Here is a 26,543-nt window from a genome sequence, read left to right as displayed (position 1 = left end):
CATCTTGTTCTCTAATTAAAAGAAAACATGGTGGTAGTCATCACTCATCTACCACATCTACTTCTACCTAGATAGATTAGTTTCCTCACTTTAACATGTAATCCTTCTATTAACTTAGAGTTGAAGAGATAGTATAATTGATCTTTTCATTCTTCTTACCCATTTTATGAGTTAAAAAAAAAAATCTACATAGCTAGTGGAAGCATTTTGATTATACTCATTTGTTTCCTCTCCTCAAGTTTGATGTTCAAAAGATTCATCAAAGTTATACAAGGTCTATAATAATTGCACTCTTAAAATACATCAATCCCTCCTACATCAACCTTATAAAATATCAAAATTAATTCATGGTTATCCACTTGTCATTCTATTCCTTAACATAAAGTTAAGTTACAATCGACCTCCAAAATAATAAAAATGATAAAATGGAACAACCTTAAGGCTTATATATGTTCATGGTCTTGCATATATTAAATTTTAACCTCTTTAAAAATAAATCAAAGTCAACACGATGAACAATGATAAAAATATTTATATTCCTAAAAATAGTACTAACTATAAATTACTTGTTAACTGATTTTTTCAAACAATTATATAGTTAAATCCTTTAATCATGACTCTAACAAGTCTATTATTAATCCTTTAATAGGGTAGAATTCCCAATAGAGTGTGTAAAATCCTCTAACCTAATTATTCCTACTAGGGTACATGACTTCTATAGGTCTACAGGGAAATCCCTTAACCGATAGCATTTAACATTTATTTTCTAACTATTAATTTGGCATGCTCCTAATCATAAATATTCTAGAAGAGTAGAAAGAAATATGGACACAATTCTTACACCATGTTATTCACCCTAATTTGGTTTCCACGAGATAAATTGGCATTATTATTTTGTATATATTTTAATAAGATACATGGATGTTTACTATTTGCTTCATCAATATTGCTACTAATAGGTTAAATAATTTTTTATTGGTAAAACTATTTGACATTTTTTGGTGGACTATAAGCTTGTTTAGGTTGGTTATTACTAATTCACTCTCCCTTCTTAGTAATCATTCCTATACTTACACATATAAACACATTCTAAAGTGCCATTTTTTTCAAACAATATATATATATATATATATATATATATATATATATATATATATATATATATATATATATATATAAAGAAGTCAAAGATTTTTATCATAGAATAGTCTTGTTTGGATAATAATTTCACTTTCAACATTTGGTCTATTTTTTCGTATTGGGTACTTGTACTTTTTGGATCTTTTAGAGGTATTATGTCATAATTTTTTTGAGTTTAATATTACTTCATATTTTTTTTTTTAATAATTAGAATAAGAATTCCATTAATATGGCCAAATTAAGCAAGTGACAACTGTATACACATTATAAAAAAAGTGCAAAAATTATATATTTGGGGGGCGGGGATTCTTTATTTCATTGCAATTTGTGAGGTAAAATATTGATGTATTTATTTAAATATCATATAGTCAACAATATGGTCATGTATGATGACTTCACTCTCCTAGTTTGGAATATGATATGAGAACATTTTGGAGATTAGACATTCCTCTAGTGACATTTGACTTGACTATTGGTGGAAAACCTATAAGCCTTTCCCACTTGATGTTGGGAAATCTACACAATTTTGGTCAATGAAGAAGGTAGAAACATAATATCTCAACCTCCAAACTTCAAGCTCTGCATGACCTAGGTGGTTGTACTTGTTAGAGAGGGGTTGTTGTTGCACCAAAATACCAATTTGTCAATGTCTGATACAACCACTAGACTTATAGTACATAGGATCTAGTTAAACCCTTGTCAAGAATCCCATGGTGAGCACTAAATTTTTTTTAGCAATCTCCTCCTCAGCATTACATGAGGGTCTCAGGATTTGAACCTATGACCAAGCTCTAATACCACTTGTTAGAGTGGGGTTGTCGCTGTACCAAAATACTTATCTATCAATTCCTGATATAATCACTAGACTTATATTACATAGGATGTGGTTAAACCCTTGTCACGAATCGTGAGGGGAGCACTGAACAAGTTTCCAATAGTACCTTATATCTCAACTCTCATAGAGGAGAAAAATCACCAATGTAGTTTTGAAATTGATATTCTTGAGTAGGAAAGTACTTTCTGAAGGAGAAATCAAGTTTTAATTCTTAAAAAGTAAGTTTTAAAATATGGGATGAAATGTACATGCAAAAGAGTAAGACAAACGATATCACCTTCTCCATGAAACTATATTTTTTCTTAGAAGAAATAAAAGACCAATCCTTTTCAAATGGGAGAATATAGTCAATAAAAATGTTTTTTACAATCATCAAATTAATTGGAGATAAGTACACTCTAACAATTGCTAGGAAAAGAACTTAAGGTTGTAAAACCCTAGTTAATTGAATTTAACTTTAAAGGAAATCAATACTGATTACACAAAACCCTCATGTGAGTTCTATTCATCAAGGATTCACTTCAATTTCAATCCATCAATAAGAATATAAATCCAAGAAGACAACATTCAAATATTGATTGTTATGATCAATTCCAAAATATTGGAAGAGAGCTAAAGTATTTTTATTAATTCTAAAAATTGGTACATTTGGGTTGTGATTGGTTCCAATATCTACCCTATGCTACATCTATTTATCAATGTTTTTGTATATCTATTTTCTTATACATATATACTCCTTCTATCCTATAAGGCCCTGGTACCCTTTCTTAAAGAAAATGAAAAGATGCAAAAAGCTTCAGACATTTACAAAAAGAAACTAACTAATAACTAATTGACACCATTTAGAAGAGATTATAATTGTAAATTTCTAAGAAACTTTCAAACAAATATTATAATTCTCAAATCATATCAAGGGTTTCTTTAAAATGTTGGTTCCCATGAAGGTCTTCAAATTCAGCCAATATGGCACAAACCTTGTCTCTATTTTCCTCAAGCTCTAGCTCATGGGCATCACGGATATAGTTGGTATAGCTTGTTTGTAGTTTCTAGGAGACTATATACATGCTATTCAGAAAATATAACTAGTCATCATCTACTAGTTACAAATTTGGTTTCATAACTGGCCTTGGATCATTGTATTTGTTAAAAGATTGAATGGACAATCCCTTGGTAAATAATTCTTCAAAATGTGCACCAACTAAGAACAACCAAAATATTGTAACGTAAGGACAATCAATGTGAATTTTTTGTATAATGTCCCTTCAGAGAAATTATCAATAAATGTATTAAGTTTTAACAAACAATTTGCATGCACAAGCATAAGAAAATTGTGACATATATTTCTATACCAGTTAAAGATAGACTAAAAATATACTTAGCTTTTAATGCATATGTCTTTTTATTGGTATTGAAAATATTTCTTCCAAATGTAAATCTTTGCAAACTTGGGCTCAACAGATGATTCCTCATGTGCAATCATGAAATTTGAATGCTCTAAAATTTCAATCTACAAACTAGTGATATTGGACATAAGAAATCATACTTGTGAAATCGTAAAGTTGGAATCACGAAAATAATCATAGAGAAAAATCATGAAATCTAAAAAGGCTCATTATTCCATTCCAAAAATTGCAAAATTAGAGGTTTCCATTTGTCCATTTCCTGAAATTGTGAAATCAGAGATGTGACTATTTCCTGCTACTAAAATCGCAAAATCAGTAGTCTTTTATACTTCTTCTAAAATTGCAAAATTATAGCCTTGAATATGAAAATTAGGAATAGTCTACTTGAAGAAAAAAATAATTTAAATCTCTATCACCACTTAATGATGCATTTAATATTCCCAAAGTTAATGAAACATTAGACTTCATTACAAAACTTGTAGAAGATTGGTACAGGAGCACCTAGGTAAGCTAAAGGGTATCCCAAGGAATTATTTGGTATTTTTGGCTTCTAGTGATGATAGCCACATCTCTAGAGTAATAATAGGATCAAATTAGTCCTAAGGTGAGGTTAGGTAGGTTAGAAGAGCCCCATGATGCAATATTGTTCCTAATTGATCAAAATTGCTCATTTGGATCAATAGAGCATTTTTGCATTTTAAGGGCCAAATAAGGAAATAAAGTGTTATAGGGTCCTTATTATGTTTTTTTCATCCATCTTAAGCCATTTAGAAATTTTGGTAGAAAATAGAGAAAGTTTGGATAGATAATTTGCAAAATTGCAAAAATTGCTCATTTCTTGCAAAGTTGTCTAAAGCCTAAAAGGTATGTATAGATTTTTAGAATCATTTTCATAGAAAAATTTTAGAATATACCTTGCAAAATGGCCTGTTATTCAAGGGTAACTAGATGTGTGTATCAAGGGGTTCCATGAGAGAGAACCTAACACAAGAGAAGCATAATGATAGCCTAAGTGGTCATTTTGGTATTAGAAAAATCATAGAACTAGTGAAATGGTTCTATTATTGTCCAAAACTAGCAAGGGATGTAACCAAGTTTGTTGAGTAGTACATGGTGTACATGAAAGCCAAAGGAGGAATCAAAAATATAGGTTTATATTAGCCTTTATAAATTACAAATAGGCCATGGAATTGTGAGAGTATGGAGTTTGTTTTAGGTTTACCAAAAACCAAGAAAGGATATGATAGTATTTATGTTGTTGTTGATAGATTTAGAAAAATGGGGCATTTCATTCCATGTAGGACAACTAATGATGCTAGTCACTTTTCCCACTTATTTTGCAAGGAAGTTTTATGGATTCATGGACTCCCATTAAGCATTGTATTGGATAGGGATGTTAAATTTATGGGCCATTTTTGGAAAACCTTGTGGAAAAAGATTGGTAAAAACATGTCATTTGGTTCAACTTAGCATCCTCAAACTGATGATCAAACTAAAGTGGTTAATAGGACCTTAGGGAACCTTCTAAGCTATTTAACTAAGGAATATGGTCAAAGTTGGGTTGTTATCATTTCACAAGTAGAGTATACCTATAATGATAGCAAGAACAATACCACTAGAAAGAGTCCTTTTGAGATAGTTTATGGAATGCATCTAAGGGGTGTATGTGAACTAAGATATCTTGGTGATATGGATCAGAGAAGTGGAAAAACTAAAGACTTTATTCAAACTATGAAGCAGATTCAATTGAAAGTCAGGAAGGCTATCCAAGATAACACTCGAAACTCAAGGCAAAAGTGGATGAAAAGAGGAAAAACATTCATTTTCTTATTGGTGACTATGTAATGGTCCATTTGAATAAAGCAAGGTTTCAAAAAGGTGTTCCTACCAAGCTACAGTTGAAGAGGGTAGGGCCTTGTAAAATCTTTGAAAAGTATGTAGAAAATGCCTATATGGTAGAATTATGTTTAGATTTAGGAACATGCCCAATTTTCAATGTATAAGACTTGGTGGAATACAAAGGTAACCTACCTTAAATCAATCTAGATGTTCATGCTAACCTTGAACCTATTGCAGTACCTAATACTAGTAAGTTGGAAGTAGAGAAAGTGTTAGACTCAAGGGTGAAGAAATCTACAAGGCATAATGTGTATATGGACCATCTCATTCAATGGAAGGGAAAGCCAATTTCAGAGGCTACTTGGGTTTCCAAAATAGATTTCAACAATGTTGGAATACCCTTAGACATATTCCTATCAAGTGGGACTTAGTTTTTCTGATGGGGGGAGTGTGATATAGGAGTGTAAGAATTTGGTATGGCTTGATACCATGTAAGAATTTGCCTTAAGGAAAAATCACCCAAGAACAAGAAGCATAATAAATAGTACAAAATATACCAATAGAGAATAATTAGAATAACAATATGATATTCAATTGATGTTGTTGTGATACACAAGTACACTAGGTGTGCCTGAATATAAAGGCCTCTAGAATGCTTCTAGAATGTTTAGGAGTTAGCAATATGATAAGCCTCACAACTAAGCACATATCCATGAAGAGTGGATTATCCTCCATTGAGAATAGGAATTTATGCAATAATGGAAGGATAAGGTTGCATAGGTGTGTCACATAAAATTATGTTGCAGACACCATGTGCTTAATTAAGATTGTGAACAATTGTGTTGTCTACATGGCAACTCAATTGATTATGCAAACTCTGGTGTTGTAGACACCATGTGTTAAAATAGAGTTTATAAATCTTGTGTTGTCAACATGAAAACTCATATGAGTACACAAACTCCTAGTTTTATAACCTAATAAATAATAAAATAATGCATTGATCCTAAGTAAACTTAAGTAAACTATAAATAATAATTATTTACACAAACAAGGAGCACCTAGGTAGACTAAAGGTTAAACCTAGGAATTATTTTGCATTTTTTTTTTGTAGTGATTTTAGCCACATCATTAGAGTAATAATATGATCAACTTGATCCTAATGTGAGGTTAGATAGGTTAGAAGAGCCCCTCAATGCAATATTATTCCTAATTGCTCAAAATTGCTCATTTGGCTCAATAGAGAATTTTTGGGTTTTGAGGACCAAATAGGGAAATAAAGTGTCTTAGGGTCCTTATTAGGTGTTTTGGGTTGATCTTAAGCCTTTTTGATACTTTGGTAGCAAGTAGAGCGAGTTTGGGTACATAATTTGCAAAATTGCAAAAATTGCTCATTTCTTGCAAAGTTGTAATTGACAACTTCTGTAACTTTTATGCAAAAAGAGAAAATTATTTTTAGGAGCCCTTAAACACTTAAAGTAGTTGTAAATTTACATTCCAATACTATATAAGGTGAAACTCAACCTTCTCAAGAGGTTTGAAGAAGGAGAAATGATAGTGTATGGATCATAATCAACATTTTCTTTATCACAACAATTTCTTGCTTTGAGTATTTTTTTCATGCTTTGTATGGATCATAATTAGGGTTTCTTGAGTTGTAAGTTTTATTGGAGGTTTTTCTTCACTTTTTATTTTTAAGTTTTGTGTTTTTTTAGAGAGTTTTGTGTGTTCAAATAAATTATTTTGTAAGTTAGCAGATTGTTGTTCTGAACTTGGCAACAAGCACAAAATAGAGTCTTAGGGCCTTTTCCCACCAAATGAAATGTACAACCTCTTGTAATTTGGAACTAGACTCCTTTTATATTATTTACAAAATGAGAGCTTATGGGAAGCATAGAAATCATTTTTAGTGTGATGCCCTAGGCAACCGATCAATGTTTGGTTAGGGATCACAAATCTAAAAAATAACATTTGGAGTGAAATGAAAGGTCTGATTCTTTAATCCTAGAATGTGGTGAATAAGTAGATGGTGAGGGATAACTTAAATCAAGAGGAAGAGTCTTTGAAAGGAATTTTAGGAGGTTTAAAACCTGAACAACACCAAAATCCTTCAAACCCTCAAATTAAGCCTACAATTATGCTTTGTTGTGTAGACATCTAAATCTAATTACATCAATAGGCAATCATATTTAGTCATCTCTTAGGACTTTATTTATTAAATATTTACTATTTAATTAATTATTTTTCATCCCCTAGTTAATTTATTTATTTAATAAACTATAGTCCAATTGATAAAGTCAAATGATAATCCAAAATCAATTTATCTATTAAATTGAATAAATCCTCAAATCTATTCAATTTAATTCCATGCTCCCATTTTATTGAATAAATCATTTAAAAAAAAACCTAAAATCCTAAAAACCTTCCTAAATCCTATCCTAACCCCTAATCCAACCCATTCACCCTTACTAACCTCACTTAGCCACCTAACTAACACATCCCATCAAAGCTAAGCTACTTGCCCTCCTAACCTCCTTTCTAAGCTAATCCTAATCTCCCTCCTAAACATGTGCACAACTTTAAGAAAGGGTTAAGACTTGCTAACCCAAGCTAAAGTAAAAATATCTCTTACATCTCTTACATCCCCCTTTATGACTCTTATAAAGCATTTATGGAGCCCTTATCTCTTGAGCCTCCTTTGTTGACCATCCACCTTGCCTTCCCTTCATCTAATCACCCTCTAACATGTGTCACCTCCCTATTGTTATAAACAAGCAAAATACATGTGCTCTCTTCTCCTTGCACCTTGACTCTCCTTCAACACCTCATCAACTTTGCATCTTGACCATCCATCTCTCTACCCCTTGGCCTATAAATGGAACCCTCTCCCTTCAAAAAATCATCCACCTTTTCATGCAATGATATAATAATATTTTGAGAGCCTAAAAACTACCAAAATACCATCATAATGTTGAAATACCTCCATACCTCCATTGTTGAAATCCTCATCCATGCACACACTTGGTAAAAACCCCCATCCATTGGAAGCTTGAGCACAACATGAACATACATCCCCTCTCATCAGGGACATAGCTTCGTCACCATGAGAAGCATTTGAGGAGTTTACCATTTTTGGTCTACTTTCCTCCATATTATTTTCCTTTGACCTATCTTAAGTGTTAGCTTGTTTAGTATGGTTAAAGCTTTCATTTAATAGTTAGTTTTCAATTTGCAATACTAAATTAGGTGATACAGGTTGTATGGACAATTTGGGGGCTTAAGATTTACAAAATGTTCAAGCACTCCAAAAAGGGTATCTAAAAGGTAATTTTATTTAGTATTTGTTAAGGGATTTTTTAAAATATCTCAATTTTAGTGCATTTGAAGGCCTAATTCTTGTAGCATTTTTTCTAAGAAACTATGTACAAATTAACTCATGGATTGTAGTTTGAATAGGGCTTTGCACTTGTTTTGGGTGTATTATGTTGATGAGTAATCTAAGGAATTCCTAAGTATTCATTTGACCAAATGGAAAGGTCTAAGGAGGATTGGGGTTATTTGTGTGATTGCAGAATTTTGAGCAATCTTGTACTAACCTATTGATGTGGACCAATTGAAGAAGTGGGATCTCTTTGATAGAATCCTCAAAGGTAGAGGGTGTGAAAGAAGCCCTATTTTATTAGGTAGAATACCTATGAATAACCTAGATAGCTTAGGGTTTTTGAGAAAGATTTTTGGTCACATCAGAGTGGTATCAAAGCAAGTTAAAGATTTGGGAATAGTTGGCAGATGTCTACAGTTATTGGAGAGTTAGTAGGTGAAAGCAACATGGTGAAAAATGTAGAATTAGCCAAGGAAGTTGATGAAAAAAGGGAGAAGAATAGAGTTCTTGAAGAATCCCTAGTAGAGGTAAAGATGTAACTAGATGCATTTGTTGAAGCAACTAGGAGGAAAGAAGAAGAAGTATTTGAGATGGGTAAAGAGATAGTAACAGAGGATGTAGTCCCTAAACCTAACCCTATCTTAAATGAAGAGCCCTTCATGAAGGTTATCAAAGCCCTAGGATGAAAATCTTTGGAAGGTGTTCCACTTTTCAATGGAAAGATGGACATAGATGTAGTCATGGACTAGATAGATGGCATGGAGAACCATTTTGAGTGTGAGGGGGTATTAGAGGGACAAAAGGTTAAAGTTGCTAAGTCAAGGCTTATAGGCTTAGCTTAATAAAAAAGAGAATAAGCCCATGTGCATTCAATATTGTGTTGGCATATTAAGAAAGAGGGAAATGGAGATTACGTACATGTTCAAGAGCCATCAATAGGATTACAATCAGGTATAGGTTTCCCATAACTAGGATTGAAGACCTTATCGATTATCTTGGAGGGGCTAAATACTTTACTAAGCTAGACTTAGAGATTGGTTATCACTAAATAAGGATAAAGGAGGGAGATGAATGGAAAAACACATTTAAGACTACTGATGGTCTTTATGAATGGCTTTTAATGCCATTTGGTCTTTCCAATGCTCAAGCACATTCATGAGGCTCATGAATGAAGTGCTCAAGGATTTTACAGTCACATTTGTAGTGGTGTGTCTAAATGATATAATTATCTTCAAAAAGACTAAAGAAGAGCATATCAAGCATGCTGAGGTAGTTTTGAAGAGGCTTCATGAGGAGAAGCTAGCCACAAATCTTGAGAAGTGTGATTTCTTAAAGGAGGAACTTGTGTATCTATGCTTTGTGGTGTCTCAAGATACATTAAAGATGGACAAGGAGAAGGTTGTTTCTATATTAGAGAGGACAACACCTACCACATCTACTAAGGTAATAAGTTTCCATGGCTTGTTTCATTTCTATAGGAAATTCATTAGGAATTTTAGTGGTGTTTGTGCACCTTTGTTGGATAATGTAAAGAGTGGATTCAAGTCTAAGTTTAAGTGGACCTTAGAAGCTAAAAAGTCATTTGAAATGTTGAAGAAAAAAGTAGCTACTCAACCTATCCTATAATTGCCTAGTTTTGAGAAATTATTCACGTTAGAATGTGATTCAAGTCACTTACTAGTAGGTTGTGTTTTGAGTCAAGAAGGTAGACTAGTGGCTTTTTATAGTGAGAAGCTTAATGAAGCTGAAAAGAACTATTCATCCTATGACCTAGAGCTCTATGCCTTAGTTAAATATCTTAGGAAGTAGATATATTATTTTTTACCCAAAGAATTTTTTTTGTTTCTTGATAATCAAGCTCTTAGCTACATCAACACTCAAGAGAAGATGAGCAACAAACACTTGAATTGGATGGAGTATTTGCAAGCCATTACCTTCAAAATAAAGCATAAGAAGGGACATATGAACAAAGTGGTAGATACACTAATTAGGAGGATTATTATAGTCCAAGAGGTTCAGCATCAAGGCATTGAAATAGAGAATTTTGAGAATATCTACAAAAAAGATAAGGACTTTGTTGAAGCCTACAAGGTATGCATAGATTTTGAGAATCATTTTCATAGAAAATTTTCAGATATACCTTGCAAAATGGCTTGCTAATCAAGGGCAACTATTTGTGTATACCAAGGGGTTCCATGAGAGAGAAATTTATATAGGAGAAAAATAATGGCAGTCTAAGTGGTCATTTTGGTATTAGCAAAACCAAAGAGCTAGTGCAAAGGTTCTATTATTGTCCAAAACTAGCAAGGGATTTAACCAAGTATGTGAGCAGTGCATGGTGTGCATGAAACCAAAAGGAGATATCAGATATTTAGGTTTATATCAGCCTTTACCAATTCCAAATAGGCTATGGGATTGTGTAAGTATGGACTTTGTTGTAGGTTTACCAAAAACCAAGCAATGGTATGATAGCATTTATGTTGTTGTTGATAGATTTAGAAAAATGGGGCAGTTCATTCCATGTAGGACAACTAATGATGCTAGTTACATTGTCCACTTATTTTTCAAGGAGGTTTTATGGATTCATGGACTCCCATTAAGCATTGTATTATAAAGGGATGTTAAATTTATGAGCCATTTTTGGAAAACCTTGTGGAATAGGCTTGGTATAAATGTTTCATTTGGTTTGGATTACCATACCAAAACTAATGGTCAAAATTAAGTGATTAATAGGACCTTATGGAACCTTCTAAGTCTCCTAACTAAGGAATATGGTCAAAGTTGGGTTGTTATCATTTTACAAGTAGAGTATGCCTATAATGATAGCATGAATATGACCACTAGAAAGAGTCCTTTTGAGATGGTTTATGGAATGCATCTAAGGGTTGTATGTGAAATGAGATATCTTTATGATATGGATCAAAGAAGTGGACAATCTAAAGACTTTGTTCAAACTATGAAGGAGATTCAAGAGCAAGTCAAAAAGACCATCCAAGGTAACACTCAAAAACTGAAGGCCAACGTGGATGAAAAGAGAACAAGCATTCAATTTTTTGTTGGTCAATATGTTATGGTCCATTTGAATAAAGCAATATTTCAAAAGGTATTCCTACCAAGCTATAGATGAAGAGGGTAGGGCCTTGAAGCATCTAGGCAAAGTATGGAGAAAATGCCTATAAGGTATACTTACCTTCATATTTAGGCATATGCCCTTTTTTTAGTGTGTAATACTTGGTGGAATACAAAGGTATCTTACTTCATATCAGTCCAGATGTTCATGCTAACCTTGAACCTACTGTAACACCTGATATCAACAAGTTGGAAGTAGAGACAGTGTTAGACTCAAGGGTGAAGAAGTCTACAAGGCATAAGGTGTATATGGAAGATCTCAATAAATGGAAGGGAAAGCCAACCTCATAGGCTACTTGGTTTTCTGAAATAGAGTTCAATAACGTTGGAATAACCTCAGACATGTTGCCATCAGGTCAGACTTAGTTTTTTAAATGGAGGGAGTATGGTGCAAGAGCACCTAGGTAGGCTAAAGGGTAGACCTAGGGCTTCTTTTTTTTTTCTTTCTTGTAGTGATTCTAGCCACATCATTAGAGTAATAATAGGATGAACTTGGTCCTAATGTGAGGTTAGATAGGTTAGAAGAGCCCCAAAATGCAATAATTGCTCCTAATTGCTCAAAATTGCTCATTTGGCTCAATAGAGAATTTTTGGGTTTTGAGGGCCAAATAGGGAAATCAAGTATTTTAGGGTCCTTATTAGGTGTTTTGGGTCCATCTTAAGCCTTTTAGAAATTTTTGCAGCAAGTAGAGAATGCTTAAGTAGATAATTTTAAAAAAATTTAAAATTACTCATTTCTTACAAAGTTGTCATTGACAACTTTTGCAACTTTTATGCAAAAATAGAAAATTCTTTGTGGGAGCCCTTCAACCACTTAAAGTAGTTTGAAATGTACATTACAAGCCTATATAAGGTTTAACTCAACCTTTTCAAGAGGTTGGAAGAAGGAGAAATGATAGTGTAATGATTGTAATCAACATTTTTTTCCACAATAGTTTCTTGCTTTGAATATTTTTCTTATGCTTTGTACTGTTTAGACTTAGGATATTTTGAGTTGGAAGTATTATTATAGGTTTTAATTTATTTATTTAGTTTTTGTGTTATTTTAGAGACTTTTTTTTTTCAAATAAATTATTTTGTAAGTTAGTAGGTTGTTGTTATAAACTAGGTAGCTAGCACAAAATGAAATTTTAGGAACATTTCCAACCATATGAAATATACAACCTCTTGGCATTTGGAACTAGACTCCTTGGATATTATTCATAGAAAAGGAGAATCCATGGGAAGGATACCAAGCATTTTTAGTGTGATGCCCTATGCAAGCAAACCATATTTGTTTAGGGATCACAAATCTGAAAAAAAAAAGCATTTGGAGTGGATTAAATGGTCTAATCCATCAATCCAAGAATGTGGTGAGTAAGTAAACAGTGAGGGATAACTCCAATGTAGAGGAGGAGTCTTGGTAAAGAATTTTAGGAGGTTTAAAACCCAAGCAACACCAAAATCCTTAAAACCCTTAAATTTAGTCTAAAATTATTCTTGGGTTGTACAGACAAGTTGGGGGCTTAAGAGTTCCAAAATCTTCAAGTACTCTGTAAAGGGTATCTAGAAAGGTGATTTTTTTTTGCCATTGTGGAGGGATTTTTCAAAATCAAAATATCTTATTTTTAGTGCATTTGGAGGGCTAATTCTTGTAGAATTTTCCCAAGTAATTGAGTATAAATTGACCTAAAGATTACAATTTGAATAGGGTTTTGCACTTGCTTTGGGTGTAGTATGTTGATTAGTAACCTAAGGAATTCCTAGGTATACATTTTATCAAATGGAAAGGTCCAAGGAGGATTGGATTTATTTGTGTGTTTACGGAAGTTTGAGACATCTTATACTAACTTATTGATGTACACCAGTTGAAGAAGTGGGATCTCTTTGATAGAATCCTCTAAAGCATAGGGTATGAAAGAATCCTTATTTGATTAGGTACAAGACATAATAATACCCTAGATAGTTTAGGGTTTGTGAGCAAGATTGGTAGTCACATCAAAGATGAGACTCTTGATGATCCAAAGCCTCTAATTGCAGTTCCTACTTCTCTAATTGATATTAAATCTATCCTTATTACATTATGATATTTGCATTCACTCAACCATAGATTCAAGAAATTTAGTACAATGGGATATTATTTTTCTTATAGTTGTTACTCTTTTAGATGACTCCTTGATAGAATTTGTAGGTTTGTTTCTGGAATCCTACATAGAGGATTTGGGAGACTACATTGATAAAATTTGTCCTTTTTTTATTGAGGATATTCCTTCATTAGTTTCTGTGAGAGAACACTCTAACCCTTATGATTCTATGCTTGATATTTATTTTTATTTTGAAATTATTTTTGATAATTTCTTACAAAATTTGGAGGAAGAATATTTCACTTTAGAGAAGGCATTTTAGTCTATTGGGACTCAGAAATGCGAAAGGATTTTGAGTACCATATTTTTGAAACTTTACTAATTTTTTTAAAAATAATTGCACTTGGGATTATCTATCATTTTGAGGCCAATCATGTGTTTCTAGCATTCCATGCATTGTATTCATTATTTATATACATCTTAGGTTGTTAGGTTGCAGTTCCAAATCATTTTGTGAGATGTCATTTTGAGCATTTTAGAAATCTCCAATTTTGTATGTGTAAAATAGTGTTTGAATCCTACTTTATACTCAAATATCTTTTATCTAGTTTCAATCCATTAATTTCCACTTTGAGAATGTTTATTATGCATATAGATAGTGTATATTTCAATTTTTATGTTTTTTTGACATGTTTTGATAGGGTTTTGTGTTCCCCAAAGTTATTTATCAATTGTTGTCTTACTGGTGCACTTTTCCTAGTTGACCAATTGTGAAAATTATTTCACCACTATTTTCTTATGGTCAAATATATATTATGTTTAAAATTTGATCTTATGACAAATATGTTTGATTAGTTTTCAAATGTGATTCTGTTTGCAATTTCTAACATGTTGATGTAGATCAATTTCATAGATTGATTGGTAGCCCTGTTTGAGAGGTTATAAGTTTAAATTGGTGATAGATGAGCCAAAAATGATTTCACCCCTATACTCTATTCTGAAATTACTTCAAGGGTGCCAATTTTTATGTTTTGATGAATCCATTTGCACACTTTCCATATGCAAAAAATCTCTATTTACCTAAGTTCTCTAGTTCAACAAGTTTTGGAAGTTGAATTCAAAGGCTTTCCAAATATGTCTTGTTAGTCATTAAGATCCCAAAATTAAATCGTATACTCTCCATGTCATATACATCAAGTAGCCCAAGTTTTAATTTCCCAAGTGAAATTTTAATCTATTTTTGAAGGCCATTCCAAATCAAGTTTCTTATTTTCCAACAAGTTGTTTACATGACAGAATGAAATGAGAAACTTTGATAGTTAAATTTTTTCAACCAGAAGGCTTTCATGGGTTCAAAATTTGTACAACTGAACTTTTTTGAGAAAATATCATGAATGAAAAGTTCAAGATCTTAATTATTTAGTACAACCAATTTTTGAGGGTGTTAAATATGACAACTTGCCTTATTTGTGTCAATTTGCAGAATTGGTCAAACCATGTTTTTGAATGAATAGATGATAATAAAATTTATTTGGGTTGATGAGGTTTTATTTCATAATATTTTTGGAGAGGACCATTTTTTTCAATTCAATTTTTTTTTTAGTCAAAGACACTTTAGGGCCTGAGTTACTTCTTCAAGACCATAGTGAATGCAACTAGAACAAATGGGTGTAGGAGATTATATGCACTTTAAAAAATAAAGGAAGGAATTAAACATGTTATAAGTACCAAGGTTTATATTTTCTATGATCCACTAAATATTACTAACCATTTGTATGAAACTATTGTCTAACCATTTTCATGAGATAATATGTTATAAGCTCTTCATTGGAAAGATTGAACCTAAACTAAATATGTAATTGTGCATCAATTTTATCATGACTATAACCAAAGTCAAGATCCTCCATTAAATAAATTATCTTTTAAGTTTACTCACAAATACATAAGAAAATGGATGGATTGATGGATTTCTTGGACACAATGGTTGAAATTCAATATTTTCTCACAAGCTTTAAAATATGAGAGTTTAATATACTAAAGCATGTTGATATAGGTTAATTGACAAGTAAAATATATGCTAAATGTATTACTCTGTGTGAAGCTTTAATTAACTTTGGTGAAGGAAATATTAGGTTTGAAAAGGAGGCTAAGTTATTAGATTCCCAAGAAGATAGAATAAATAGGGAAGCACCAATAGATTTGGACACTGTTGGCACTCATTAATGTAACATTTTCTTGCATAAATGCATAAAAATATAAAGCCTTTTGAGGCTTAAGTATACTAGGATGGAACAAAAATTAAGAAATTGGAAGATCTAGATCTAAGATGAATATATAATTCTTAACAAGGAAAGAAAATGGATAGTTTTGTTATCCTAGGAAAAATATGCATGGCTTCCTTGTTAGATTTGTCACATGCCCCTTTAACTAGTTGCAAAAAAGTTGGTATGGGTTGTGATGATGTAGTCATTATTGATCAATATTGTCAAGTGTTTATATATACAAATTTTGCATAAGCTAGTATCAAAGGCTTATTATCATTTGACAAAGACCAATGATTACCAATCACATTGGGCCCATTCTACTAGTTTGGTGTGATAAGTAGATTTTGAATGCTAACACACACAATGAGGATGGTGGCATGGACTAGTGTAGAATAAGAAGTTGCCACATGGTATATGAACCAATAGCTTAGTTGCACAATAGAAATTACATGTTAGGATACCACATTATTGCAAATGACATGGAATATGAGGAATTTCATCATGATAAGCCACCATGTGGTAGAGAAAGCCTAGAGATAATGCAAGAGATGATGATAGACAACACAAGATTGATAGTTGGCATGAACTCATGATCAAAAGATGCTCAATTGTTATAAATCATGGCATCATGGCATTTTTACATGTGTCCACAAGGCATGGTAGGTCCAATGATGTGGGGGAATAAGTAGGATAGGTGAGCCAATGGGAGGTGTCCATGTCACAAAAGTGAAGTAGTTGACCAAGTTTGACTCAAAGATTGGAGGGAGGGTAAAGTTGAAAGCCTCAAAGGATTGATTACTCATTCTAGGGGATTAAAATAATGTTTGATGAATAAGTATTCAAGGGAACCTAAAGTGAGTGGGGCCCATAAATTATTTTAAATGAAATTTTCTTTATTACATAGTTTTATACTTTATAATAAGATGAAATATTTTTCTAAAGGGCATGCATTTGTTTTTAGATTTCTTTTCTTCCTAAAGGAATTTCTACTATAAATAATGGCAAAGTATATGAGTATCATATACTATTGGAAATCTCTCTAAATGAAGTTTTCATTATTGTTACTAAAACAAGTGCAAGAGTTAATCATAACAGTAAAAAATTATTCCAAGGTTTTTCCAAGTGAGGTTTTTTTCTCATCCCTATTCTCTTGTTAGTTGCATTTCTCTCTCATGGTAATTAGATGCATCATTTCGAAAATCCACCATTTGGATATGGGGAAAATTTGGAGAGGAAAGTGTCAGCCCCATTATTTTACCATTACATCCATTTGGTGTGCATTTTAGTTTAGTTTTTGGTAGTAGTTTATTCCATTATTCAAAAGTGTTTTTCTCACCATTTCAATAGATATTTTACAATTTTTTTGCAAACAATGATGAAATTCAACTTGGTTTTTATTTGCGGAGAAATGAGAGAGGCTTTCCAATAATGGTAGATGGAAAATGGAGGTCGAATTTGGCATCCAAAGATTAGATTTGGTCCTCTTCATTTTCCTATATATTCTTCTACTCCCTCATTCTATAGGGTTTGTTCCCATCTTTTTGAACAAGTTCTCAAACTAGTTTTCCACAACTCTTCAACATTTCTCTTATTTTGAGTAGAAGATGTATTTTTCCTTGAGAAAATAATGGATAGATAACTATGTAGTCTTAATCTATTTTATGGTTCTATTGAGTTAATATATACATCCTAAAGTATTTCATTTCAAAGAAAAAAATGAAAAGAAATAATTAGAATATTTCCACTCTAAATCTTATCTCCTATCTTTGCTTTGTGCAATTTTCTACATTATATGACCAAAGAACACAAATATAAGTTACAACTTGTTTTGAGTTGCATGCAAAAGTAAGTTACGTTGTTAATTTGAAGGATTAAGTAAATGCTTAATATAATTTGACAAAATTTTATCTCTTGTGGAAGGATTTTGATGAGCAAAGGATTCATAGTGAAAGATGAAGTCTCATTTACAAAGTAAATATATAAATCATAAGGGTCACAGTGTTGGAATAGTTTATAATAACTAAGAGGGAGGGGGGGGGGGGCTGGGTGAATTAGTTATCTAAGGCCCAAATGTAAAAATAAATTTTTTCAATATTGTAACTTATTCTTATGCAAGCATTGACCATTCAATGTCTTAAACATATGCATATTGATGTCCTATGTCAAAATAACTTTTCAATAATATTAGCATGCAATACCACATACTCAATCACACATTTTGACACAATGATTTTATGTGAAAACCCAATTTGGGAAAAAAATCAGTAACATGCTACCAATTTTCACTCTTCTAAAGTGAGCCCTATGAGGAGCCAACCCTATTAAAGGTTATAATGTACACTATTAAATGTGACTTAGTTAAAGAATTTCAATCACCCTATTAGGAATGAGCCTTGTTAGAGGACTTTAGAAAATTCTATTAGAATGTCATCCTATTAAAGGATTTACTGATGATTGTTAGGTAAACCTTAGTCAAAAGGATTTATCTAGATTAATACAACTATTAGAGAGTAATAGCATAACTTGATCTAATAACATGAACAACTCACTTGCAGATTATAGATCTCACATTTAGTCCTCCATTCTGATTGGCATTTATCCTCTTAATCTCTGATAGTTTGTTCACCCTTCAAGCCTTCATCACCTTAAGCCTTCTTGCTTTGTATTCCAATTATAGACCCTTATATTAGACCACCATAATAAGAAACACCCTAGACTTCTTGTCTTCATTAGGTTCTTGAACATGATTAAAATCACTTCTGGATTGTTATCTCTATAAATAGAGAATTTAGGTATTTTGTGGCTTAACCACAATCATAAATTCTAGGGTTAGGTTAGATTCATTGAATCTATCCACTTTTCCATTTTAACCCTTTCTAGAAACTTCCTCTATAATCCTTTTTTAATACACTTCATAACAATTTATCTTGAATTTTGAGCCACCTGTTCATCATAGTTGTCTTCCACATGCTTGATATAATTCAAGAAATCAAATTTATTGACTAAGATTCATTAAATCTTCAATATAACTCAATTTAATGGCATTCAATAATAACACTTTTTATTCTTGGAAAACAATGTCTTCTTATACTTGACCAACACTAGGTTGCTCAACATCCACTAAATCTATACTAGTGCTCGACACATACTATCTTTCTTCATTCAACACCAACTAGATTTCTCTTTCTTGACACACACTAAACTTACTTCACTCAAAATAAACTATATTTTTCTTGCTCAGCACATACTAAACTTACTGCTTGGCTTCAAATTATTTTTTGCTTAGCCTACACTAACTTTGGTCAACTTCCACTATTTTCTTGATCAAGCTTAATAGACACATTTATTTACTTAGCCTTCTTCTAGTCTTTTCTCAAGTATCCTTTTATTATACCCTTAAGTAGATAAAAAATACAGTATATCATCAATTTCTTTATTGGTCTTAGTTCTCCTTTTATACATGATTTAATTCAACCTTTATCCTTTGTTTTAAAATCATGTTCATCAATCAATCAATTGATAGCATTCAGACCAAAGTATGTAATTGACATAGCGACATGTAGTAGGTTTTATATCAATGACAAACTAATGATTATTCTGTGATAGATTTTATCAATCTTATTCACTTCAAAAATCTCCTTTAAAGAATGGTGTATGTTTTAGCTTATGTAACACCTAATGGATAGGGTGCTAAACATTGATGCAAGGTCTACATTTTTTTTTTGGTTCATATTTCTAAAATCCACAAAATTATCAAAATAATTTTCCATTTCCATTTAGGAGTTGAAAGGAAGACCCTCACTTGACTTATGGGTTTCTAGTTTGCACTCTTAGCTACTGCACATCTAGTTTTCTGCATAGCTATAGAAGTATCAGGGTATTATCTTCTTTTTTAGATTCAAACTTACATTTTATTACTTGTGACATTGATTAATCTAATATCTACCCAACTAGTTTTTGTAGAGCCTAAAGTGAAGAAGCAATTATTTCATTTTTCTTTGGTTTGGGTCATATCCAAATGCATCCATCATAGCAATTAGGTATCATTAGATGTGATTCTTTTTAGCTTCCTTTTTATTTAAACACTACTAAATCAAGAGCCAACATAATGGAAACTCTAATAGGGGCATCCTGAGAAAAATACTTGAAGTTTAGGGTTTCTATATTTATTCCATTCCCTTGCGACACATTTTATTTCTCATTTTTTTCCGTGTTCATGATAGTAGTGACTTTTTAGATCTCCAATTAATTATATTCCTAAATCCATATGTGAGTTTCCCATATATTTGAACTTAGTGGCAAAGTATTGTTGCCAAACTATAGATTCAAGAATCCTAATGTTTTAGCCTTGTTAGGCTTCTTAATGTTGGCATGATTGCAGATGGTATTCCTTTGGAGGAGTATCCTAAGCATTGGAGAGCATGCAACCTGATTGATATGTTGCACTCATGACTATATTTTTCATTGATGAAAACATAGTGTAGTTTATATAAAGACTACTAGAGTAGTAAAAAAATATCATGGTCATATGGATAGAGGTTTGATATTTAGGTAAAGAGCTATTACTAACATGTTCTACACCTTTCTCTAATGATGGGGTTAAGTGAATGTGATGTCATTCAAAGACATGTAGAAGATAGTTTGATTTATAGAGAGTAGTACATAGATAGAGTACCTAATAAGAAGTTTCTAATGATTTGATTCTAGCTCCTAACTATGATAAAATAAGAATATGTGAGGTTATACAATGATGGAAGACAACCTAATGATGATATCAGTGAGTGTGTAAGGTTTAGATTTGCATGGTATAAAGGAAATATGCTTTTATTTTTTCAAAAAAATTCATTTTATCACTTTTGAGTCAACTATTTTGGGTTTCAAAATAGTACACTCTTAAATTACATTTAATCTAGGTCCATTTCTAGGGGTTAGGGTTAATTGGGATTTAATTCTCCCATGTAGGCCTTCTCTAGGAGTTTGTGTCCTAGATCTTTATATAAGGAAGCCTTCTTCCCTAATTTTGACATCCATAATTCATGAGTGCATCCGGCTACTATGAAGTTAAGATCTTCTATATGTCAAGCATGCAAGCATTTAAGTGTTCAAGGATTCAATTTATGAAGGAGGTCCATTGTTAGCTATTGAAGGATTCAATCTTTAAGGAGCCCTCCTGTTGAAGATTTCTCCATCCACATTCATCCAAGCCTTTTTCTATACAAAGATCCATTCAAGATTGGTTTTCAAGATCTAATGTCATTGATTTGATACATTCTACATACATTTCTATGTTCATTTGGAGCATTTGTACTTGTAGATTCAAGGATTTGAATCCTCCACAAGGATTTCAAATATAAGCAAGGTGAAATGTCTAATTTACTTCATTTATTTATATTTAAATTTCAATTATATTTTAAGGTTGATTCCAAACTAGAGTATGACCAAGGAAAACCCACCATCCAAACAGGAAAACCCTTGTTTCCTATAGATGTAGGAGTGGAACAGTGAATTAATGTGCAGATTTGGATACCCTTTTTTTCAAACTTGCAAGATCCATGAACATAAATTTCATTAGAGTAGTGCAAGTCAAGGTCAACTTTTCAAGGAACAATTGTGCCCCAAGGTAAGAGTGTGCCTCTCTATCTAGATCAAGGTTGACTTGCATTCAAAAGGACAAATTTTTTCTAGGTTTTCTCCATCTTGACATTTCTAGTTTGAAACAAGCTATAGAAATCTCCGAAACTATATAGTGACATTAGTAATAGAAATTAGCATTTTCCAGATTTATCCTATTTTAAGGTTAGTGTTTCTTCTCTAATAATTTTTAGGTTTCAAGTACTTTATTATAGGATCTCCTCCTTCTTCCTTATTCTCTATTGCATGATCCATTTATGCATTGATCACTTCCTTGTGGTTAATCAATTTGGATCATTCCTTTTGGGAATTTGGGTTGAAGATAGGTCCTATTTTCCCCTATTCATTTTGGTGAACTTGACATGCTTACCCTCTTTTCTTTTGTAGAATTAGATGCCCTATTGAGTTTTGAGGTGTTATATTTCATTTCATATTTGTTAGGTCTTTTCTTGCATTAAGATTAGATTTCATTTATGCTCTTGCATCTTAAAATTCAAAAATTCAAAAGTAAAATTGACAAATCTCTTTTAAAATACAAAAATATTTATATGCTTTATGTTTTCTTAGTTAAGTTCATTTGCATTGCTTTAGTTTATGAGCTATATTACTTCTAGTTCTGCTTCTACTCTTCTAGTTAGATGAAGTCATAGACTTATGGCTATCTTTAAGCCTAAGTTTTCTTCTCCTTTCCTTAGGATACTTGATGAGAATTTTATTCTTCCTTATTCTAATCCTATTATGGAGCAAAAATCTTCTCACTCATCTCATGATGAGGATGATTCTTTAAGAGTTCCTCATAAAAATGTCCAAAAAAATTCAATGAAACTTGATAAAATGAGTAATTGGCTTCCTCAAGAAAACCATAATCAAGATTCTATTCAAGCTATAGAGGGTCTTAGGAAAGTTCTTCATGATAGTGATCAAGATGTTACTCTCTTGCATGGTATTACTCACCTGGTGCATTCCAATGTTAAATCTTTAGCTCAAGAAGCTCAAGATTTAGGGTTGTTTCCTCCTATCACTAGTGTAGAACCTTCTTCTATTCCTTTACCTAGCATTCCTACATATACTCCTTCTTTGGTGATTATGATAAATCCCTCTATGAGTGTTCCTCTTGTGTCCCTTCCTACATTCAAACCTTCTTATCATAATGTTCCTTGTACTTATTCTAATCCTCTGCCAACTGTAGATCCTAGTGTTCCTCTAGTTGTGTCTTCTATTCCTATAGCTTCATATAGTTTTCCTAATATTTATAATGTTTCTAGTTCTCCTACTTCTTCTAATGATTCAATAATTATCAAATTGGCTCAAACTGTGTCATCTTTACAAAAACAACTTGCTACCTTAACTCAAAACAAGTTTACTATTCCTACTTGTGATATGTGAAGTCCATTGTCTCAAGATATCATTCCATTTCCTGTTCCTTAGCAAGTCAATATTCCTTATCTTGAGAATTACAATGGCAAGGGAGACTGTGTTCATCATGTTAAAATATTTCAAATCCTTTGTAGTGATTGTACTCATGATCATATGATTTTAGCTAAGTTGTTTGCTATAACTTTTCATGACAAGACTTTACAATGGTTTTGTTCCTTGACACCATATTCTATTAATTCATTCTGACAAGTTTCCAATGCTTTTATTCAACAATTTCAAAACAACATTGGCCTACAAGTATCTTTGATTCACTTGATCCATTGTAGATTTAAGATTTAAGGATTTGATGCTTCAATTTGAGACTGAATTTATTGGTATATTTAAGCATTTACATGCTCAAATTTCCTATCTTGTTCCTGATATTGATATTTAACATATGTTTATTGAAAATTTGCAAAAGGATATTAGAGATAAGATTATGCTTATTGAGTTTACCTCTTTTCAAAAACTTTTTGCAATGCTTCATCATTATTAATTACAAGTAAGTCAATTTGAGAGCACCACTCCAATGGCTCCTATGGCTATTTATAAAAGTGATTCTACTCCTAATCCAAATAAATTTCAAAAATTCAACAACTATGTCAAGATAAACAAAAAGGAAAATGCAGTTGTTGATCAAGTTGTTGTTGCATCTCACAAGGCCACTTCTACATCCACTACTTTTCTAATATGAATAGGTTGTTAACTGCTAATATTATTACTTTACCTCCTATCTAACCTTTTTTACCTAATACAGTCATGTCTAGAGTCTAATTATTTTTATTCTAAAGCTTCTTGTCAATATCATTGTCAGAATGGTCATGATATTGAGAAATGTTATTCTTTAAAACACAAGGTTCAAGACTTAATGGATTCTAACTTTTTATCTATTGATAATTTTGATGGTAGTGAGAATATTTTGTTTCTCCTCCTAATCAAAATTTGCAAATCTATATGAATCATTTACCTACACATGATACTAATACTATTGGTCATCCATCTTCTATGGATATTGTGTATGATTCAAAGATGAATGATCTTGATCATGTTGTTAGTCAAGTGGAGTATGTGGTTCAATCTATATCTCCACCTTAACCTCTACTTCAATCTCAAGTTTCAGCTTAGCCACAACTAAAACCTAAGCCTAAATTGAAGCCTCAACCTAAGCCTTGGAAAAACACTAAGAAAAAATGACCTCGAGAACTTTTGATTACCTTTAATGATTCTAATACTATTAAAGTTCCTAATGGTCCTCTTTGTATTTATGCTAAGATTTCTTAGATACCCACTCATGATTGTCTTGTTAATCCTACCTCTTTAGTTAATGTGATTATAGAATAAAATATTTTCATGAATGGATTGCAAAGTGATTTTTATGATACATCTGATATGTAGATTCAAACTTTTAATGGTTTTCCTTATCTATCATTTGGTTCTATTTATTTACCAGTTGAACTTTGCGGAAAAATTGTGAATAGTACCTTTGTTGTTTTTCCTACTTCTAATCACTTTCAAGTTAAGCTTGGTTTTTCATTGGTTAAATGATAGGCATGTTGTTTCTTAACCTATTCATAAATGTTTTAAGTTTGATTGTGATGATGAAGTGAAGATAGTTATTCATAGTTTATATCACACTTCTAGGCCTAGAGATTGTGCTAAACTTGACTTCTTTTGGCCTTCATTAACTAATTTATGTCCTTCTCATCCTAATCATATTTTTCACCTATATCAAGCCTATAAGCATCATAAGATTCTTAAGTTAAGTTTACCTCCTATGGATCTTAATTGTGGTCTTTTACCTATACCTTATGTACCTCCTTTATCAATGGCTTCTATAATTGTTAATCAAGGTCCTCCTATTTCTTGTCAATATTTTGATAATCTTATTAATCCTCGTATAGAGCCTATGAAGGATCTAGTAATTGTTCCTCCTAGTTCTCAACACATTTCAAGAAAAACAAGATGTAATCGATTTGCTAATGAATTTCGTAAAAAGTGATGTGCTCAAGCTAAAGCTTGTAATTATGCTCTTTAAAAATATTTACCTTCTTTGGATACAACTATGCATGATGTGTTAGAAGAAGTTGTTGCTAATAATGATGTTAATATACATGATTATGAGGATTCCATTCATATCTTAGATCCTATTTTGATTAATCTAGATGAAGAAGATACTCTTAATGATGCTGATGATGTTAATGATTAATATGAAACTATTGACATTGGCATTGATTTACCTAATGTTCTTTCCTCACCATTGACACTTACACCTAGTATTGACCATTGTAATTCTCAAGAGGATCCTTGTTTGGAACCAACTATTATTCCTACTATCTTGGATATAGTTCCTCTTGTGAGTTAGGTGAGTGAACCAAGATGGTGTACAAAAAGGGGGGTATAAGTGGACACCTTTTTATTGAAATTACGTAAATCTAAACTTGGATGAGATATTTGAGGGTCATCCACTAAAAATGATAAGATGTATAAAACATATAAATTGTATTACTCTAAATCTACTTTTTAAACTACTAGAGTTTTTACAAAATGGAAAAGATTAGGTGGGTCAAACCCTACGGACATGAAAAATAGTCCCTAATTTTAAAGAAAACATAACATAGCTATTTTCATGTGCAACACAAAGACCAAATTATATTTAGTATCTTGCATATCCCTTTGGTAGAATGATATTTAAGACTCGTACCTAGAAGATGTGTATTTTTTTGTAAGTTTATGATATGTAGTTTCATTATTATGAATTATTGAACTGACTACATCCTAAAATTTTGGTACCTATCATGTGTTGAGCATAACTTGCATTAAAATAATAAAAAATAATTATTTTTAAAAAAATGTATAGAATCAAGTCTAGAACATTAATATATAATTTATTTTGAATTTGGTTTAGTATATAAAAATTTACTAGAAAAATGGTAGACATATGTCTATATGGAATGTCAAGGCATTGGTAAAAGTAATTAAAGATTGCATTGTTAATATTTTCCAAATATAGAAAAATTTATATGGTTAGAAAGCTAAGAAGATGTGTTATATTATGGTAGTAGTTTTAGAGATGCCCACTTCACCATTTGAAAACCTAATGAAGGAAAAGACAAGAATTTATCTCAGAAGATGAAAAAATGTCTAAAGATAAAAAATTGGAGGGAAAACAGTCTCCCAAGCCTTTGGGTTGTTTCCCTATGCTATCACCAAGCCATAACCTGATTAGGTTTCTAGGATTCAATTAACCTGATTGGGTTATGAAATATAAAAGTTCATTCAAAACCTGATCCAGTTTTTCAAAACTTGATCAAGTTTTTTAAAACCTAATTGGGTTTTGAAGAACTAAAAGTAGGCTTTACTCTGAAGGCCGTAACTTTAACATACTGAGTCTGATTGGCTCTGTTCAAAATGTGTCTGAAAGATATTGAAGAGATATAAAACATG

This window comes from Cupressus sempervirens, chromosome 7 (assembly GCF_028749045.1).
Source record: "Cupressus sempervirens isolate cs-2001-9-10 chromosome 7, ASM2874904v1, whole genome shotgun sequence".
In the NCBI taxonomy this organism is placed as follows: Eukaryota; Viridiplantae; Streptophyta; class Pinopsida; order Cupressales; family Cupressaceae; genus Cupressus; species Cupressus sempervirens.
Note: the sequence above shows the minus strand (reverse complement) of the source record.